Consider the following 12,772-nt stretch of genomic DNA (forward strand, 5'->3'; position numbering starts at 1 on the left):
GAAAGAAGCTTGGATACATATGACTATTATTATTATTATTATTATTATGATTGATATCTGGCGGGCTGTTTGATCATCTAGGCTACCTGTTCCTGTCATGTGAATATTGTATTGTTTAGTTTGAATTTTTCCATTTCATGTTTTAGGACTACAGCTAGTCAGTCTCTTATTGGCATATGTGCATGCTATGCGTATTGTCTCGATATAGACTAAATTCACAAGCATTGTAAGCATAGATGGATAATGGCTAGCAGTGGATTCCAGGATAAAGCGTGTTTCGTCCTATTTGGGACTCGTCGGCTGAATGTACCTTCATCTCAGAGTTGATGTACTCTCTGCGACTCGAACTCAATACCTTTCGCTTCGAACGCCATCGCGTTATCCACTTAGCTACTGAGTCCTAATAGGCACTTGCTTGTGCAATAGGGTGAAGTTTAAATTCATTTAGTATTGTTTGTTTCAATCATTCCCATTGATGAAGCAAAAGGTACTGGGTTCTAGAGTGGTCCTAGAGTGAACATCAACTCTGAGATGCAGTTACAACCAGCTGACGACTCCCAAATAGGACGAAACGCGCTTTGTACTGGATTCCACTGCTAGCCACTATCCATCTTCGCCTACAACTATTATTATTATTATTATTTGGCGGCCTGTTTGATCACCTCGGCTACCTGTTCCTACCATATGAATACTGTACCAAGTTATATATTTTCTTGTTTGTTTTAACAGATCATTATGTCAATTAATTGCATAACCTATTCAGGTGCGTATGTGAAAGGTTGCACTGTACAAGTTACAAAAGATCCGAATCAAAGATATTGTGGTTGCTAGCAATATGCAGTAGGTCTCAATATAAACCAAGGGAAAAGCTAGACTCTCCGATACAATACAACATGCACTAATCGAATTACACTTGAAGGAGAAGCTTTGGAGAATGTAGAAACCTTTACATATCTGGGCAGCATCATTGATGAACACGGTGGATCAGATGCAGATGTGAGGGCGAGGATCGGCAAAGCAAGAGTAGCATATTTACAATTGAAGAACATTTGGAACTCAAAACAATTATCAACCAAAACCAAGATCAGAATTTTTAATACAAATGTCAAAACAGTTCTACTTTATGAGGCGGAGACATAGAGAACAACGAAAGCCATCATCCAGAAGATGCAAGTGTTTATTAACAATTGTCTACGCAAGATACTTCGGATCCGATGGCCAGACACTATCATTACTTAATAACGTCTGTTACCCCTCATGAAGGAAAATAGGTCTCTCACTAGCACTCTCCATCCAACTCTGTCCATGCGAATCCTATCAAGTTGCTTCCAGAGCAAATAGAGTGAAATTTCTTTTCAATTAATTTTTCATCACGGATGATTATACATATTTTCTGGTTGGCGTCTTTTTAGTAAGGTTATTTTCTAGAGGATAATGTTGTTTACCCTATGCCCGACCCTCCTCCTTTACCCGAGCTTGGGAACAACAGTAACCCAAGAAGAGCTACGGGCGGATGTTTCATGCTTGTCAAAATTTAAATTTTATTCATTTAGTATGGTTTGTTCGAATCTTCCCATTGATGTTTAGGACTGCAACTGGTCAGTCTCTAATTGACATATGTTCATACTCAGTGGTCGAGTGGATAACGCGTTGGCGTTTGAAGCGAAAGGTACTGGGTTCGAGTTCCTCCCAGAGTGGACATCAACTTTGAGATTTAGGTACATTCAGCTAGTGACTAGTCCGAAATAGGACCGAATGCGCTTTGTTCTGGATTCCACTGTTAGCCACCTTTGCTTAAATTTTATTGTTGTGATTTAGTTTTCATACACATAAATTCACATGATATTTGACGACATTAACTAATAATGCCTAGTGATAAGTATTCTAAATAAATTTATTATCAGTGTAGCCAACGAGAATACAGGTGGGGATAACCAAATGTATCCCAACACAATATTACAGACTATCTTGGTAAAATCTGGGAACCATACAGTAATACTTCATCTGCAAATTATCCATCAATTGTCTCAGACTTTGTTGTTCCTTCGTTTCCACACAACTCGCTATCTGTTCTCGTTCTCTTCTCTTTGAATTTTCTCAACCTTTTACCTTCAGAACTTCCACTTTTGATTGATCACACTAACTACTACTTATATATGTCAATATCAGTAGCACACACAACATTAGGATAAAGGGTTTGTATAAATTTTTTCAGGTTTAATATTGGTTACATCATTGATTGACTTTGACTGTGGATCAATTAAAAAATAGGCTTCATTAGATAATGAGACTCTTGAGCTGTACAGATCTATGGATTGAGCTCAAAGAAACTTGGAATAATCATGAATACCTCCAGGTTTTATCACCTTAGGAACTTCTGTAGATTCGAAATCTCAACTTTTGTTTCTTCATTAAATAGCATTAGCATCACCAGTTGTTATTCTTGACACCTAAATGACGCCTAAAATTGATGAATGCTTCACGGTACAGTAATAAATAAACTATGGTTACCAAAGGAATCTAGAACACATGATTCATGCTATTTGAAATAGGTTACCGAACGATGATAAATATCATACCTGTTGAATATATTGATAGTTATCAGTAGTCACTAAGGTGATGCAAAACGTGTAAGGTGTTTTTAGTGAAAGATACTCAGTTCAACGTCAAGACAGTCCTACTGTACGGAGCTAAAACATGGAGAACTACTACATCCACCGTCAAGAAGGTACAAGTATTTATAAACAGTTGTCTGCGCAAAATACTCAACATCCATTGGTCGGATACTATCAGCAACAGCGTTTTATGGGAAAGAACAAACAAGATTCCAGATGAAGAGGAAATTAGGAAAAGACGTTGGAAGTGGATAGGACATATATTAAGGAAACAACTAATGTTCATTACAAGGCAATCCCTAACTTGGAATCCCGAAGGGAAGCGGAAAAGAGGAAGGCCAAAGAACACATTATGCCGGGAAATAGAAGCAGATATGAAAAGGATGAATAACAACTGGAAAGAACTGGAAAGGAAGGCTCAGGACAGAGTTGGATGGAAAATGCTGGTCGGCGACCTATGCTCCTCGACGAGGGGTCAGTCATTCAGTTAGTCACAACGTAGAACTTCGTACGTACGTACATCAGTTCGAGTTGCCATATCACATTGGCACAGAGATGTGGTATGACCTTTGTTGTCCCGACCGTTGCCGCTACCTTGACGTGGTGGTCGAGCTTGTCTATCGTGATGAACCAATCGAGCTATACTGTCTGGAACAATCGTTCCTCAAGGTCCTACCATGCCAGACAGGTCGGTTAAAGAGTGATAAGACTAAAAGCAGCAAACCCAAGGTCCGAAGGCGAAGTCGTACTGCCAATCGTACAGAGGTGATGGCACTAAGGTGTTTCCTTCAGACAACCAGCATAACAGCGATGCTTCCTTCCTACAATGAGGGGTGGGGTTAGAAAAGGTCAACTCTATAAATGCACACCTCACCCTATCCCACGGATTTCCGTCTCCGATGGTAAGATTCTTTGAAGAACGGAGCTAACACGTCGAAAATCCCCCACCATTAAAAGCTGTGCATGACCGGCCTCAGGCAGTTGTCTCTTGAGCACTGCGGTCACGCTCCCAGATCGTTAAGACCAACACTAAACCAACTTCCTTTTCAGGTCCCTCAAGAAATACCCTTCCATGGTGTGGGCAGACGGGAAGTGATATTAGCCCTCATACCCGTAACTGCACACGAGACCAAGTTGGTCACATTCAAATCCTTCCTACACCTAATAACTCTCTTATCTTCACGACTAACCCTTCCCACGTCCTTTTATCACCTCGACGAGGGGTAACAGGTGTAAGTAAGTAAGTAAGTAAGTGCGGTTTTGATCAGAAACATGACAAGAAAAAGTGATAAGGTACAATTTAATACAAACTATCAAGTTATTTCAAATTGTTCTTCTGTAAAGTTCCTTTAAATAAAGAGAAACCGGAAAAACTATTTCTAAGGTGAAACTTTCCCTCAACTAAACTACATAGGTTATTTATTTATCCATATAATTAAGATACTACTGAAATTGAGCTACACCTTTTTTATCTTGAAGAAAGGAAGAAAGATAAATTACCATGAATAATTCATATTCAATTTATGGTCATTAGGCAATAAGTTCATATGAGTTATTAATTTTCTTCTATTATCATAAACTGACAATTTAGTGAATATCGAATTCACTTGAATCTTCCCATTGATATCTAAGACTGAAATTGATCAGTCTCTCGTATTGGCAGATGTGTATTCTGTATCGATTATCTGGATATTGTCTCAAGTCACAAGCATTATAAACAAAGATGTATGCTGACTAATAACGGAATGCAGGATAGAGCGCGTTTCGTCCTACTTGTAACTCATCAGTTGGATGTACTTGCATTCTAGAGTTAATGTTCAACTCATGATTCGAACTTAGCTATCTGCATAGGGGTTAAGAGGACTCAGTAGCTAAGTAGATAACAAGATCGAGCTGGAAGCAAACGATACTGTGTTCGAGTGCTGGAGTGGACGTCAACCTTGCAATTCAGGTACGTCCAACTAAAGTCCCAAATAGGACGAAACGCGCGTCCTGGATTCCACTGCTAACTCAGAGAATATATTTTTTAAAAGAGGAGTGAATGAACAGTTGAACATAAACAAATCAACATACACACACATACACACAAAAACACGTTACAATTGGCGGAAACAATGTTTGAAAGTTATTCCATTACTATTGTCATCTATCTTTTGACAATTTGACAATCAGTATAGTACATCTCCAATATTCAGGATGGTAACTGATCAGTCTCTGTTAGCATATATATCTATCATGTGTAGATTACATCAATATAGTCGCTTTCACAAATTATATGAAATACATAGACTATGGACAAATGTGCAGATTTTGGATAGAGGCGATTCCGAAAACACCAGAGAATTTTTAGAAGCTTCGCACTCAGGTCCATCAGCAATAAACAAGCACATTGGAATCAATCCAATTTATCAGCCAATCAGTAAAATTATACAGAAACATAGGAACAAAAATCAAACCAGTGGGAGAAATAAACAATAACAGATCACAAGGGGTTTTGTGGATATTACAGTATTTTCATAGTTGAAATCATGAGTCAATTGAAGTTAGACCACCGCCGGCTCAGTGGTCTATCGGTTAAGTGCTCTGGCTCGAGACTGGTAGGCCCTGGGTTCGAATCTCGCGACTGTGGGATTGTGGATGCGCACTGCTGATAAGTCCTATAATAGGACAAAACGGCCGTCCACTGCTTCCAGGTTTTCCCTGGTGGTCTAGCTTCATTTGACTCATGACTTCAACTATGACAGATTTAAGGTCAATAAGAACCAATCAACATCGAGGTGCACAGGACAAGCTGTGTATCACATGTGGAGAAATTCAAACACTTCACTTCTACCCAAAGTTTCTCCTGATGATATCGTTCAGAAGAACGATAAGAACTTCACGACCAAACCATCCAGCTCAGAGAACAAAACTTTATCAAAATAGATAGACTTTGGCTGGTAACACAATCTAGGACCAGAATATTGTCCAGTTTAGGATTCTTTTGCTAGATTTACTTGTACTCCATCTTTAATATTCATATTGGAACATGAACCAAATCTCATGGCTATTTAAACTCAATGGTTTATGGAATAACATATTAACGCTTAATGCTTAAGGTACTAGATTTAAGTGTAAGTGTAAAAAATAGCAAAGTCTCTTAGATTCCACTTCTAGTCATATACCTTTTTACTTTTACTTATCAGGTAATTTCAATTTTGAATGAGTTGGATCCCAATTGAAGAGGAAATTAAGAAACGACGTTGGAAGTAGATAAGACATAGACTACAGAAATCATCAAACTACATCATTAGGCAAGCACTAACTTAAAGTTCTGAAGGGAAATGAATATTGAGAGAGACCGAAGAACACAATACATAGGGAATTGTAGGCAAAAATGGGAATGAATAGAAACTCGAAAGGAATGATTTGTGTGGAAATGAAGGAACAACGAAGTCTGAGATGATTGATAAATATTCTGCAAATAAAGTACTTACTGAATAATTCTCAGATTTTACTAAGATGTTCTGTAATTTTGTATTCAAATACCATCGGTTGTCTTCACCTGTGTTCTTGTCCACTACAGTAGAAGTAAAGGATTATTGATTATTTCATGATCATTCTTTACTATAAATTATGTCAATCAACTTCGATCATCTTAACCTTTTACACCAGACATTTCACTTTCAATTGATGATACATACTATTTGATCTCGAAGTTAAGCATCTACTGAGTCTTTCATCCAGTTCAGGATCACTCTGTTGAAAACTTTTCCTGGTACTGGTAACAAACTGATGCCTCTGTAATTCTCACATTTGCTCAGATCTCCTTTCTTTGGTATGTTGATGAAGTATCCTTCTTTCCAGTCTGTTGACACTTGTTCCTCCTCCCAAATGTTCTTGAATAGAAGGTGAAGCATGTTTGCAGTTACTTCAATGTCTGACTTTAGTGTTTCAGCTGGTATATCGTCAGGTGCTGCTGCTTCCCCAATCTTCATTTGTTTGATGGCCATCTTGATTTCTTCGATCGTTGGTGGAGTGACAGATATAGGAAGACCTGTGTGTGCTGCTCCGATCTCCGGTGGATTTAGTGAACCTGGTCTATTCAGCAGTTCCTCGAAGTATTCTGCCCATATTTTCCCTTGTTCTCCAATCCCCATGATTTTCTTACCTTCTTTGTCCTTGACTGGTCTCTTCGGTTTACTATATCTCCCTGCTAGTTTCTTCAGTGTATCGTATAGTTGTTTCATATTCCCTTCCCTTGCAGCATTTTCCGCAATCGTTGCTAGTCCTTACATGTATTTCTGCTTGTCGGCTTTAATGCTCTTCTTCATTTGCTTGTTTGCTTCTGTGTATTCTGCTTGCGCCTTGACTTTCTCTGCTCAGGTTCGACTGTTGTTAATTTCTGTCTTCTTGTTCTTCTTTTCTTGAATCTTGTCTAGGGTTCTCATAGAGATCCATTCCTTATATCTGTAGCAAATTCCACAAAACAATTTTGGATTCACTAATGTATCCTCACTCAATGAGCTGAGAGTATAGTAGTAACTACATGAACCGCGGTATTTAGTTTTCGTTATAATGCATAGGTTGCTATCTACCAAGGCAACAGAGAAAAAAGATTACACCTAACAAGAAAATTATTCTATACCAATCTACTCTATGAAGTTATCCACCACCCACAACATCTATAATCAATAAATAAATAGATATTTTTATGTATAGCTGAAATCATGAGTCAATTAAAGCTAGACTACCGTAAAAAACCTTACAGCACTGGACGGCCGTTTCGTCCTATCATGACACTCTTCAGCAGTGCGCATCCACGATCTCGCCTAGCGAGCGACATTCGAACCCAGAACCTACCAGCCTCGCCCCGGAGCACTTAACCTCTAGACCACTTAAATAGCCGGCATCCAATGGTGTTAATATCTAACATCGACTAAATATATTTGATGATTAACAAACGAACAAATTTCCATATGAATATATTCCACACATTTAGATACATTAATATGAAACGATTTTTTTAAAAAATCAATCATGATTAATTTTTTTTAAATTTCCGCTTGTCAATTATTCAAATAATTTTACTTGATTAAAACATTTCAAAAATTGAAAAATGAAAAAAAAACGATTTATCCCCCCCCTTCCCTCGAATAGAATTCAAAAAAAAAGCGCAATAAAAAAAGGTAACCAGGATGTACCTTTTAAAGTGATTATTGTCATTTCCGTTAGTGATTCAGTAAATGTGTATAATTTATGTTATGATGGATATGTTGTTATGTTAATCAGATTGATGATTCATAATATTCGGTTTAAACAATGAAATCATAACATTCGATTGATCAATGGTGTGAATAGCAATGGAATTCAGGACACATGTTTCGTATTAGTTGAGACTTGTCAGCTAGATGTACCTGTAGGGTCGATGTTTATTCTGGGACTAGAATTCATTAGCGTTCAATATCAGAACTTAATAGCTAAATAAATAACAAGATTGTGTTTGAAACGAATAGTATTGGGTTCGAGTCTCAGAATAGACAGGTGTATCCATCTGAAGAGTCCTAAACAGGAATAAACGATTGTCTTGAATTCAACCACTAGTCATTATAAAACACAATTACAGATAATGTGATATGTGCTACTGGTGTCGACAGATATAAGTAGTATGTATCATCAATTGGAAGTGAAATGCTTAGAGGCACAATGTTAAGAAGATCGAAGAAAAGAAAATGAGAATAGAAAATAATTAGTATGGAAACAAAAGAACAATGAAGTGTGAGACGATTGATTGACAATTTGCAAATGAAGTATTTACTGTATAGCTCTCAGATACTACTAAGATATTCAATTGTCCTCATTGGTCTCCTTATTCACTGCAATAGTAGTGCTACATCTACCTTACTTACTTACTTACTTACGCCTGTTACTTCCAATGGAGCATAGGCCGCCGACCAGCATTCTCCAACCCCCTCTATCCTGGGCCTTCTTTTCTAGTTCTATCCAATTGTTGTTCATTCTTCTCACATCTGTTTCCACTTCTCTGCGTAATGAGTTCTTTGGTCTTCATCTTCTCCTTTGACCTTCAGGATTCCGTGTGAGTGTTTTCCCTGTGACACAGTTAGGTGCTTTTCTCAATGTGTGTCCTATCCACTTCCAGCGCCTCTTCCTGATTTCTTCTTCCGCTGGAATCTGGTTTGTTCTCTCCCACAGTAGAATGTTGCTCATAATATCTTGCGTAGACAACTGTTAATAAACACTTGTATCTTCTGGATAATGGCTTTCGTAGTTCTCCACGTCTCTGCCCCATACGATAGAACTGTCTTGACATTTGTATTGAAAATTCTGATTTTGGCGTTGGTTGACAATTGTTTTGAGCTCCAGATGTTTTTCAGTTCTCAATATGCTGCGCTTGCTTTGCCGATCCTCGCCCTCATATCTGCATATGATGAAGTGAACATTCCAACTAAATACCAAGTCACTTCATCATCGATATTTCTGAATAAAATTGAGAATTTTAGTTAATTAACTTTTTTAAGGCAAGCAAAATGACTGACTTCAAGATAGATTTCCTAGAGTTCTAATGAGAAGCCAAGAACAGTTGACTTCAACCAGATTTGTTGTGAAGCAGTTATTCAGTGAAGACAATGATGGACGATGGTGTAATACGGTGGATTGGTTAAAGTTAGATATTAACACCGTTAGATGCCGACTCAGTAGTATAGATGTTAAACATTCGAGCGCGAAACAGAAGATCTTGGATTCGAGTCCCACGTCTAGAATCGTGAATGTACACTACCACTGAAGAGTCCCATACTAGAACGAAACGTTCATCTAGTGCTTCGAAGTTTTCCATGGTTGTTAAAATCGGACAACCATATAGTAAATAGTTTATTTGCAAAAAGTCAATCAATTGTTCTAGTTTCCATACCAACTATTTGCTGTTCTCGTTCTCTTTTCATCGATCATCTTAACCTTTTACACCAGACATTTCACTTTCAATTGATGATACATACTATTTGATCTCGAAATTGGACATCCACTGCGTCTTTCATCCAGTTCAGCAACACTCTATTGAAAACTTTTCCTGGTATTGACAACAAACTGATGCTTCTGTAATTTTCACATTTGCTCAGATCTTCTCTCTTTGGTATCTTGATGAAGTATCCTTCTTTCCAGTCCGTTGGCACTTGTTCCTCATCCCAAATGTTCTTGAATAGAAGGTGAAGCATGTTTGCAGTTACTTCAATGTTTGACTTCACTGTTTCAGCTGGTATATTGTCAGGTACTGAGTTCGAGTTCCAGAGTGAACACCAACAAATCTGAGATACAGGTACATCCAGCTAATGACGAGTCTCAATTAGGACAAAACGCGCGTCAAACTAGATTCCACTACTAGTCACTATCCATTTAAGTAAGTTTGTTTCTACTTTTTCTTTTCTGTACACCATGAAAAAGAAACAGAATTTCTATTTTGTGTTTCCGGTAATGATAAAGATGTTTTCTATTTGTCAATTTCATTTCAAGAATGACAATTTAGATGAAAACAAATAGGAATTGTACATGTTAGAGTTTTTTGGTACGAAAGATTGAGTTAGTTAAAGTTAGATCAATCATGGAAAACCGTTTCATCCTAGTATGGGACTTAGTCAGACAGTCAGTCAGCTACAACGTAGGACCAGGCACATATATACATCGGTCCAAGTTGCCATACCTCGTTAGCATTACAAAATAAACATCGGATTCATAGAAATAGTTAATTTAGTGGTGGTAGTATATAAAGAAAGGTTGTATATAAGGATATAGTATAGGAAGGAAGACAGATATGAAGCAACTTTAATCTCAAGGTTTAAGGGAAGATAAAGAGTGTATACACCTACGCCATTGTGATCGATTCTGAGCCATGTCACCTAGAGTCTCCAACCATTGGTTATGATAGTCATGCGGACCCCAACCAAGTAGTCTGCATCTACCAACACGGCTCAGACTAGAAGTTAGTGACTTCAAGCACTGACGTCACGTTTTGCTTTGGCCACCCCTAACTCTCTTCCAACCATCCCCAATACTAGTTAGCATTGCGCGTCGTGGTAATCGGTGTTCAGGCAAACGTAACACGTGGCCCAATCATCTCAGTCGATGAAGATTGATGACCTCATCAACTGGTTTACCATCATTCTCTAATACCCTGTGTCTAACCTCACTATTACTTACCCGGTGATCCCAGTAGATGCGAGTAATATTTCAAAGACATCTGTGGTTAAATACTAGTAACTTACGAGTATCTTCTCCTCTCAATGGTCATGTTTCGCGACCGTAAAGTAGAACAGAACGAACTTTTGTGCAGTATACTCAACCCTTAATTGATAGATGAATACTTCACTTTCGCCAAAGGTGATGTAAGTTGGAAAAAGCCAAACGAGATTTCTGGACCCGTGTAGGGATTTCGTCAGACACAATCCTATTAGGGCTGACCAGACTTCCAAGATAAATGAAGTTGTCGAAGCGATCGACTACTTCACTCCCTATCCTTAGTTCAGGTGTTGACGTTGGCTAGTCCTGGAGTGACAATTTACATTTAGAGGGGGAGAAACGCATCCTAAATATCTTTACATTATCGGTCAGTGCTACCAAAAGAATATGACTTTTGTCAGCGTCTCCACCAAACAGAAGTATGTCGTCTGTGTATCATAAGTCGATATGTGGACCTCCTGATAGGAGATCAATTTCTGAAAATTCAGTCGACGAGAGTGTTATTTCCAGCAGTAGGTCTATGATAAAGTTAAACAATAATGGGGATAGTGGACAACCTTGCATGCCTGTGTTCCAAAACCTGACGAATAGTGAATATTCGGTCGATACAGTCACAACCAGGTCTGAAGCCAGTCTGATTTTTTTGTCAAAGCATTGTGTAAGTTTGCGTAAGACATAAAACTGTTTTACACCACCAAATCTTCGTTCACAAGGTTTATGTACTTCTGAGGTACACCTTTCAATGACAGACACTGCCACAGAACCTCTCGGTCTACAGAGTCAAATGATGCTTTTAAGTCAAGAAAAACTATCATTGTCGGACGCCAATAAGCATGTCTGTGTTCTAAAACCTGACGAATAGTGAATATGTGGTCGATATAGCCACGACCAGGTCTGAAACCAGTCTGATTTTCTCGTGTTTACAGTTCATAAGTCTTATTTAGGCGCCTGATAATTATTGAGGCTAGTATTTTAAATGCTATATTAGTCAAAATAATCCTTCTATGGTTATCATAGGATGATTTAGACCCTTTCTTATATATTGGGTCAATCAGTGATGGTGACCAGTTGGAAGGGATTATTAGTCAACCTAATTACTAAAATTGTACCACCATATTTAAAGACCTCTGGAGCCAATCCATCTGGACCAGCTACTCTTCCTCGTTTCAGATTAGCTATAGCCTTTTGAACTTCAGGTAGAGTCGAGGGACCTGCTTTAATGTTCCATTCAGACAGTTTGAGAATGGTGGGTAACTGTAGAGTGACCGAAGGTCAATTAAACTGTTCTCTAAAGTGTTCGGCCCATCCTTCTCAACGTCTGGGCTGAGAGCAGATAAGGGTTTCGTCCTTTTCCGAGATTGTTTCGCTTACACTTGACTTCTTAATTCCGGTTTCTTATATGAGTCTGAAGAGTTGCCTGGTGTTGCCTACAGTCGCTGCCACTTCCATCGCTTTTGCTTTCGTTACCCACCACTGCTCACGATCTTTCCTTAGAGTTGCATAACACAGAGTTTTATTGATTTCGTGCATTTGAAGAACTAAATATCTATAACTGAAGTTGAAACTTCAATCGAAATATATGAGACCAAAAGAACACATTACACCGAGAAATAGAGACAGACATGAGAAGAATGAACAAGAAAAGTGGATAGAACTAGAAAAGAAGGCCCAGGATAGAATGGGTTGGAGAATGCTGGTCGGCAGCCTATGCTCCATTGGGAGTAACAGGCGTATGTAAGTATGTAAGTAAGTATCTTAACTGTTACTGGTTAACACAGTCTATATGACAGACTTTTATTGTGAAATCCATGATGTGAGTTTTGTCTTTCATAGTAATCATCAATTGGAAGTACCTACATCCCGATATTCAACTTCGCACTGAGACTCATACTCAGTAGCTTTCAGTTCAGACTCTGAGGATCTAACCA

General features: G+C 38.3%; 1 non-coding gene across 1 annotated transcript; it reads left to right on the plus strand.

Moving 5' to 3' along the window:
- Positions 1-1,624: 1,624 nt before the first annotated feature.
- Smp_tRNA_01451_Pseudo_TTG.1.1 lies at positions 1,625-1,697 on the plus strand. Its single transcript has one exon. It is a non-coding gene (tRNA).
- The last annotated feature ends 11,075 nt before the right edge of the window (positions 1,698-12,772 follow it).

Source organism: Schistosoma mansoni, chromosome 2 (assembly GCF_000237925.1).
Source record: "Schistosoma mansoni strain Puerto Rico chromosome 2, complete genome".
NCBI classification, from domain to species: Eukaryota; Metazoa; Platyhelminthes; class Trematoda; order Strigeidida; family Schistosomatidae; genus Schistosoma; species Schistosoma mansoni.